At 34.0% G+C, this 10000-nt stretch overlaps 1 protein-coding gene across 3 annotated transcripts in view; it reads right to left on the reverse strand.

Annotated features, from left to right (window-relative positions):
- Nucleotides 1-3426: 3426 nt before the first annotated feature.
- The window catches only part of LOC133636426 (twist-related protein 2-like), a 59300-nt gene continuing 52726 nt past the window's right edge, over nucleotides 3427-10000 (reverse strand). For 2 of the 3 annotated variants that reach the window (XM_062030410.1, XM_062030420.1), the window contains one exon: nucleotides 3431-3796. The gene's annotated coding sequence lies outside the window, so the exon portion shown is untranslated. Of the gene's footprint in view, nucleotides 3797-10000 lie in introns of all 3 variants that reach the window. The other variant, XM_062030427.1, reaches the window with a different exon arrangement.

Here is a 10000-nt window from a genome sequence, read left to right on the forward strand (position 1 = left end):
TGAACAAAAGTAGACAGAGCTACCACGAAGTATAGTGACAGGTAGTAGTGACATTGACAGGTAGACACTACAATGACAAATAGGTAGAAGGTAAGTGACAAGTATTGTAAAGACATTGATCCAGCAGTGACTGGAGGGCAGGACAGGTTTAAATAGCAGCTGGCTGACTGGCACCAGGTGTGGCCAGGTGCCAATCAGCCACAGCTGAGGGGACAAAACACTCAGGGAACATAATCAGGAAATGAAGACAAAATAAAAGCACTGACAGGAAACTAAGACAAACGCAGAGGAAAAACTAAAACATAGCCAAAAATGTGTGTGATGTAAATATAAACGGAATATAATGATTTGCAAATCATTTTCAACCCATATTCAGTTGAATATGCTACAAAGACAAAATATTTGATGTTCAAACTGATAAACATTTTTTTTGGCAAATAATCATTAACTTTAGAATTTGATGCCAGCAACACGTGACAAAGAAGTTGGGAAAGGTGGCAATAAATACTGATAAAGTTGAGGAATGCTCATCAAACACTTATTTGGAACATCCCACAGGTGAACAGGCAAATTGGGAACAGGTGGGTGCCATGATTGGGTATAAAAGTAGATTCCATGAAATGCTCAGTCATTCACAAACAAGGATGGGGCGAGGGTCACCACTTTGTCAACAAATGTGTGAGCAAATTGTTGAACAGTTTAAGAAAAACCTTTCTCAAGCAGCTATTGCAAGGAATTTAGGAAGTTCACCATCTACGGTCCGTAATATCATCAAAGGGTTCAGAGAATCTGAAGAAATCACTGCACGTAAGCAGCTAAGCCTGTGACCTTCGATCCCTCAGGCTGTACTGCATCAACAAGCGACATCAGTGTGTAAAGCAGGGGTCCCCAAACTTTTTGACTCGGGGGCCGCATTGGGTTAAAAAAATTTGGCCGGGGGCCAGGCTGTGTATATATATATATATATATATATATATATATATATATATATATATATATATATATATATATATATATATATATATATATATATATATATATATATATATATATATATATATATATATATATATATATATATATATATATATATATATGTTTGTGTGTGTACGTGTATATATATATATATATATATATATATATATATATATATATATATATATATATATATATATATATATATATATATATATATATATGTGTGTGTGTGTGTGTACGTATATATACATATATACATTGTCTTTATAATCCGTTTTGTCATTTAACATCAATTAACATTGATGTTCATCAACATTTAACATTGTCACGTTATCGATGGGAAAATTCATTTTTAGACAATATGATTTGCCTGAGCGACTAGGAGACACCAAGAGTAACAAGCGGTAGAAAATAGATTAGAAAGGAAAGATTTTTTTTTTTTTTAAATTGTTTTTATTTTTTTAACTGTGGGCCGGATTTTGTATGCTGGGGGGCTGGATCCGGCCCGCGGGCCGTAGTTTGGGGACCCCTGGTGTAAAGGATATCACCACATGGGCTCAGGAACACTTCAGAAACCCACTGTCAGTAACTACAGTTGGTCGCTACATCTGTAAGTGCAAGTTAAAACTCTCCTATGCAAGGCGAAAACCGTTTATCAACAACACCCAGAAACGCTGTCGGCTTCGCTGGGCCTGAGCTCATCTAAGATGGACTGATACAAAGTGGAAAAGTGTTCTGTGGTCTGACGAGTCCACATTTCAAATTGTTTTTGGAAACTGTGGACGTCGTGTCCTCCGGACCAAAGAGGAAAAGAACCATCCGGATATTTATAGGCTCAAAGTTAAAAAGCCATCATCTGTGATGGTATGGGGGTGTATTAGTGCCCAAGACATGGGTAACTTACACATCTGTGAAGGCGCCATTAATGCTGAAAGGTAAATACAGGTTTTAAAAAAATAAAAATATATATATATATGTATTTTTTTTTCCCCTCGTTAAAAAATATAATCATGTGTGCTTACGGACTGTATCCCTGCAGACTGGATTGATCTATATTGATATATAATGTAGAACCAGAAATATTAATAACAGAAAGAAACAACCCTTTTGTGCGAATGAGTGTGAATGAGTGTAAATGGGGGAGGGAGTTTGTTTGGGTTAGTGCACTAATTGTAAGTGTATCTTGTGTTCTTTATGTTGATTTAATTAAAAAAAATAAAAATAAAAAATATTTTTTTATTTCTTGTGCCCAGTACCAATCGATCCACGGACCGGTACCGGGCCGCGGTCCGGTGGTTGGGGACCACTGCACTACACTATAGTGTACACAGTATAGCAACATTTATATGACGTCAATGTTTTCACTTGAAATGGATATATTCTATTTCTTGCAACAAATAGTCGTTATTCTTTCTCAGCGCCCACGTCTTCCTTTTGTGTCCCAAAATATTCGAGCGCATATTCAAACACACGTGCAGCAATCAGCAATCTTATATTCAAAAATACAAAATGGTTTTGATTGGACAAAATTATACATTTAATATATTTGTATTTATTTATTTATTTCCAAACCACATCCTGAGTTATGGATTATCAAAATGTTTTCATTTATTTAATTCCAGCGCCTCCTCACACTATAACATGTTATTTTTCAAAATAATAGTACATTTACTTATCTGTGTTTTTAATTATTACCATCTTTATTTCAGCACAACATTCCCAAAAGGCTCAACTATATACTCAGACTAGGCAGCAATTAATTCATATTTTGGTTCATAGATAATATAATAAATTATTTATTGAAGAAAAAAACATAATTAATAATGTTAATGTTAACACTACACCCTGACTCAACCATAAAGTCATACTCAAATTGCAAAGATGCCTAAATGCTTTAATTACAAAACCATGTGTAATTAATAACAATACATTTATGTCCTTTTTTTTTCTAACTTCAGCACTTTAACCCAATAAAAAAAAAATCATAAATGTACTTTCTCTTGTCAAAAATAAAGGCCATAATTAAAAGCATTATTTTACCCATTTCCCAAAAAGCTCAACCGTATTAGAATAGGCAGTAAATATATTTATCAATATATATCCTTTTTAGTTTGATCACTACATCCCCCTTTTCTTTCCTGAAATACTCAACTATCAAGTCAAACTCAAGTTTATATGCAACAAATGTTTCATTACCAATATTACCAATAATATATATATTTCTGATGAATTATTTGATCCTATTTTATCACCGCATGCGCAGTTTTACTTCCAGAATGAGTCAAGTATTAACTATTTATCAAGCAAGCAAGCTGTAAAAAAGAAAAAGAAAAAGAAAAAAGTTTATTGTCCACAGGAGTTGACACAACAAATACACAAACAAACTATACAAACAATCAAAGATAATTTCTGCACAAAATAATCTTTTCAACGTGGCTGAGATCCCAATTTGTCACACTTTTCCTTTTTTTCCTTTACAAAATAAGAGTTGAAAGCGTGAGAAGAAGATGGTTCCTTTCCCGCAAAGCGTCGCCATTGGCCGTGCCGTAGTCCATTTATCCACAAAAGAAGCGTGTGATTGGGCCTCTGGGGGGAGGGGGGAGGGGGGGTCACGTGACCCAGCTTATTATGTAAACAAGAAAGAAAAACATTCATTGGCTGCGTCCGCCTGCCTTCTTGGTCCCTCGCCCGCGTCTCCTCGGGGCCATTGTTCGCCGTCAAGGGTCCACTTCCACGTCTCGCTGTCACCAGCGTGTCCGTGGAAAAGTGTCAGTGGGAGCGAGGACTTTTCGTCGACAATTTTCCATTTGTTGGCGTTCTGCAGAGAAAAGGGAAGATGAGCGAATATTTAATTTCCATGTGGCAGCGAGTGTCTATTATTAAATAATAATGTCTATTATTCAATCATTTCTTCAAAACAAGGCCAGATGATGATGATTATTATTACTGCTAATTATGCACAGAGCAAGAAACGGCATCATTACCATTAATCTTTTTATTTTATTTTATTGTTTTAAGCATTGTTTCTTAACCCTTAATATTTGTTTCTCACAGCGGTACTCAGTTGTAATGCACTTTTCCACCACTTGTGGCAGTCATGACAACATCAAACAAAGTCTGGAGCTAAAGTCATAAAGAAGTTTCTTAAAGTGCAAAAATTATGACTAAAGTGGTGAAGTTGTATTTTCATTAGCACTTTAATTTGATTGACAGTTTAGTTAAGAAACATATTTAATATTAATTTAGTTGATTTATTTTAGCACAACATAATTGTATGTAAATGTATTTTTCATCAGTTATTTCTTCTAATCAGCCTGACCTAAGCCTAAGGTTTATGTGTTAAATAAATAATAATGAATAAACACATGGTTTTATATCATCTGACAAGGTAGTAAACTGTAATTATGTCAAAAAATAATGATTAAATGAAGAGTAAGATGACTAATTCTGTGCTAATATTGGAGTGGGCCCCAGGCCCCGGGGGTAAAAAGGTTAAGAACCCTGGTTTTAAGTACTTTGTGTTATTGGCTTGAAGCTATCCATTATTTTAGTCATGTGTTAGTTCATTTAATGGAGTAAGCTGCTGCTCACTGCTCCCCTCACCTCCCAGGGGGTGATTAAGGGTGATGGGTCAAATGCAGAGAATAATTTCGCCACACCTAGTGTGTGTGTGACAATCATTGGTACTTTAACTTAAACTTTTGATCAGATAAAACACGCTGCGTTTTTTTAGGGGAAATAATTGAAATCAACATTTTGTCTGCTTGCTAATAAATTCCCACCATCAACATTGAAATTGCATTTTTTAAAAGATGACGTAAAATAAAATAAATCACAGCAGCCACACGCCACCGCTCTCATGTTCGCTTTATTGCAGTGAGCGTGTGGAAACTAAGTATGTGTGTTTAAAGTTCCAGGCACTCATTAGGTCTGAATTGTATTAGTTATATTGTATTCGTTATATTCATTAAGCAAGCAAAATAATATAACTCAAATGTTTTTTGTACTTAAATGAATCTAATAATTCATTTTATTTTGAATGAAATATTCCTAATAGTTGTTTCTTCTTACAGGTCAGTTTTATAGTTATCATTTACAAACAATCAAACTAAATTCAACTAAATATGTTTTCCTTAATATGTATTCTTTCATTTTCTAATAGGTAACGAATAAAAATTGTAATACTTTGTACAAATAAAAATAAAAATATAATATTAGATTATTCTGGTCATCCAATAATCCATCGATGAGTTTGACAAACTTTATTGATCCACAAAGGAAATGGTTCTGTTATGAAATAAGATCAAACAAATGACATATTTACGGGAAAAACACTTGAAATAAACATTGTGTCTGCTTGCCATAATTGATTGTTTATCATAAATACACATCAATATTGAAATGATGTGTGCATTAATAATATCAATAATTCTTTAAAAAAGAATCCCACTCTGACACCAGCTCTATTTCAAGTTCCGGATTTGATAAATTTTTATTAGTTACACTCATTAATCGATTAATCAAAACAACATATAAATCAATCTTAGCTTTTTTTTCCCAATCAATCAATTAATGCAGCCCTAATTCCATCCATCCATTCTCTACCGCTTGTCCCTATTGAGGTGGCGGGGGGTTCTGGAGCCTATCCCAGCTGCACATGGGTGGAAGGCGGCGTACACCCTGGACAAGTCACCACCTCATCACAGATAGACAACATTCACACACTAGGGACCATTTAGTGTTGCCAATCAACCTATCCCCAGGTGCACGTCTTTGGAGGTGGGAGGAAGCCGGAGTAGAACCCACGCAGTCACGGGGAGAATATGCAAACTCCAAACAGAAAGATCCCGAGCCTGGTTTTAAACCCAAGACCTTCTTATTGTGAGGCACATGCATTAACCCCTGTTCCACCGTGCTGCCCTAATTATAACATACAATTATGAATATTTTCATAATTTCATAGTTATATGTAATTATATAGTTATGATAGTTATGATATGTTCTGCTATAGTTATGATATAGTTATTATGATATAGTTATTATGTTATGTTATATTTATTTTGTTACATGTTATGGTATAGTTATTATGTTATGATATAGTTATATGTTATGATATAGTTATTATGTTATGATACAGTTATATGTTATGATATAGTTATGATATAGTTATTATGTTATGATATAGTTATTAGGTTATGATATAATTATGATAGTTTTATGATATAGTTATTATATACTGTAGTTGTTATATATTATATGTTATGATATAGTAATGATATGTTATGATATAGTTATGATATAGTTATGGTTTGTTATGTTATTAGATAGTTATGATATAGTTGTGTTATGATACAGTTATTAAATAGTTATGATATAATTATATGTTATGATGTATGTATGAGATAGTTATTATATGTTATGATATAATTATTACCTATTTATGATAAGTTATGATGGTTATGATATAGTTATGTTATTAGATAGTTATGATATAGTTATGTTATGCTATAGTTATTTTATAATATAGTTGTAAGATAGTTCTGTGTAATGATATAGTTATTATATGTTATGATATAGTTATTGTTAGGATATAATTATGTTATGTTATTATGTCTTATGACATAGTTATTATGTTATGATATAGTTATTATGTTATGAAATAGTTATTATGGTATGAAATAGTTATTATGGTATGATATAGTTATATGCTAAGATATAGTTATGATACAGTTATTATGTTATGATAAAGGTGTTATGTTATGATACAGTTATATGTTATAATAGTTATATGTTATGATATAGCTATGATATAATTATGATATAGTTATTATGTTATGATATGGTTATGTTATGATATAGTTATGTTACATGATATAGTTATTATGTTATGATATAGTTATGATATAGTTATGTTATAATATAGTTATGATATAATTATATTTTGATATATTTATGATATATATATATATGATATGTTATGATATAGATACACAACCGTTCAAAAGTTTGGGGTCACCCAAACAATTTTGTGGAATAGCCTTCATTTCTAAGAACAAGAATAGACTGTCGAGTTTCAGATGAAAGTTCTCTTTTTCTGGCCATTTTGAGCGTTTAATTGACCCCACAAATGTGATGCTCCAGAAACTCAATCTGCTCAAAGGAAGGTCAGTTTTGTAGCTTCTTTAATGAGCTAAACTGTTTTCAGATGTGTGAACATGATTGCACAAGGGTTTTCTAATCATCAATTAGCCTTCTGAGCCAATGAGCAAACACATTGTACCATTAGAACACTGGAGTGATAGTTGCTGGAAATGGGCCTCTATACACCTATGTAGATATTGCACCAAAAACCAGACATTTGCAGCTAGAATAGTCATTTGCCACATTAGCAATGTATAGAGTGTATTTCTTTAAAGTTAAGACTAGTTTAAAGTTATCTTCATTGAAAAGTACAGTGCTTTTCCTTCAAAAATAAGGACATTTCAATGTGACCCCAAACTTTTGAACGGTAGTGTATATGTTTTGATATAGTTATAATATAGTTATGAACAAAAATCTATGTGGTGTTTACTTGCCTACGTGTCAAACAAGCGAGCGTGCATCAGCATCCTTTGCATGTGCACACACACACACACACACACACACACACACACACACACACACACACACACACACACACACACACACACACACACACACACACACACACACACACACACACACACACACACACACACAGAGTGAAGTGAGGATCATTTAGTCTAAAGTCCTGGGTACCAAACCAGCAGGTTTTGAGATGAGAGGAGTTGACTAATATTTACAACAACAAAAAAAGGTTGTCGAAGTTATGAAATCATCTGATATTTTGAATGAGAGAAACTGCTGTTCTAAATGTGTCCACTGGATGTCACAATAGCAATTCTGTGAGGCCAGCAAAGGTATAAAGCCAACAGGATTGGCTGAGGCTCCTCCCCCTGCACACTAATGACATGTAAAAGTGAGGCTCCTCCCCCTGGACACTAATAACATGTAAAACTGAGGCTCCTCCCCATGCACACTAATGGCATCTAAAACTGAGGCTCCTCCCCCTGAACACTAATGACATGTAAAAGTGAGGCCCCTCCCCCTGGACACTAATGACATGTAAAAGTGAGGCTCCTCCCCCTGCACACTAATGACATGTAAAACTGAGGCTCCTCCCCCTGCACACTAATGTGAGGCTCCAACTAAACTTGACCAACTAAAGCTGTCTTTATTTTTAAGTTATCATGCCATGATTTTCTAATCACATCATTCAAACTAACATTTGGCCCCTGAACTCAAATGAAACAGAAATAAATCTTTTTTTTCCCAATAAAATTGAAGCACAAATAAAAATACTGCTTCATCATTTTTGCGCTTAAGAAACTTCTCTCTGAGCTGCAGACTGCTTCTGTTTGTGTAATACTGCCATGACTGCCACCAGTGGTGGAAATGTGTATTACACTTGTGTAGCCGTGAAATACAAACAGACCTGAGCTGAGAAACACATTATTTTTTGGCGGCCCTTTAGGGGGCGCTGACGGCTCAAAAATGGTTTCTATGGTTAACACTGATCGAGTGGTACCCAAATAGTCACTTCATCAATTATTCAAACACAGTGTTACTGTTCCAACTGTGTGCAATGTTACAGTGACCAAAAATAGTAAATATGCGTCTTAAATAATACCTATGCCTCGTTTTTAATGACTACATAGGTCTACTACACTACTGTATTTAAATATTGTCATGATGGTGGTACTTAATGAATACTTAGGTCTACTACACTACTGTATTTAAATATTGTCATGATGGTGGTACTTAATGAATACTTAGGTCTACTACAATACAGTATTTTAATGTTGTCATTATGGTGGTACTTAATGAATACTTAGGTCTACTACACTACTGTATTTAAATATTGTCATGATGGTGGTACTTAATGAATACTTAGGTCTACTACAATACAGTATTTTAATGTTGTCATTATGGTGGTACTTAATGAATACTTAGGTCTACTAAACTACTGTATTTTAATGTTGTCATTATGGTGGTACTTAATGAATACTTTGGTCTACTACACTACTGTATTTTAATGTTGTCATTATGGTGGCAGTTAATGAATACATAGGTTTACTACACTACTGTATTTTTATGTTGTCATGATGGTGGTACTTAATGAATACTTAGGTCTACTACAGTACTGTATTTTAATGTTGTCATGGTGATACTTAAAGAATACTTAGGTCTACTACACTACTGTATTTAATGTTGTCATGGTGATACTTAATGAATACTTAGGTCTACTACACTACTGTATTTTAATGTTGTCATTATGGTGGTACTTGATGAATACTTAGGTCTACTACACTACTGTATTTTAATGTTATCATCATGGTGGTACTTAATGAATACTTAGGGCTACTACACTACTGTATTTTAATGTTGTCATGATGGTGGTACTTGATGAATACTTAGGTCTACTACACTACTGTATTTTAATGTTATCATCATTGTGGTACTTAATGAATACTTAGGGCTACTACACTACTGTATTTTAATGTTGTCATGGTGATACTTAATTAATACTTAGGTTGTCATTATGGAGTGTTTTCTAAGATAGTATAAATCACTGATGTGCATTATTTGTTATAATAAATCAAATTAAACTACATATACCATTCTTTTGGTACATTAAATAATGGAAAATCTAATTTTCAACACTGAGTGTGTGTGTGCGCGCGTGTGTGGGTGTGGTGTGTGTGTGTGTGTGTGTGCGTGTGTGTGTGTGTGTGTGTGTGTGTGTGTGTGTGTGTGTGTGTGTGTGTGTGTGTGTGTGTGTGTGTGCGTGTGTGTGAGTGTGTGTGTGTGTGTGTGTGTGTGTGTGTGTGTGTGTGTGTGTGTGTGTGTGTGTGTGTGTGTGTGTGTGTGTGTGTGGGTGTGTCATGAAGTGACAAGAAAATGCAACATCAGCAGCCATACAAATCACTGCCATGCAAAACAA

The sequence above is a fragment of the Entelurus aequoreus genome, linkage group LG01 (genome assembly GCF_033978785.1).
Source record: "Entelurus aequoreus isolate RoL-2023_Sb linkage group LG01, RoL_Eaeq_v1.1, whole genome shotgun sequence".
Lineage (NCBI taxonomy): Eukaryota > Metazoa > Chordata > Actinopteri > Syngnathiformes > Syngnathidae > Entelurus > Entelurus aequoreus.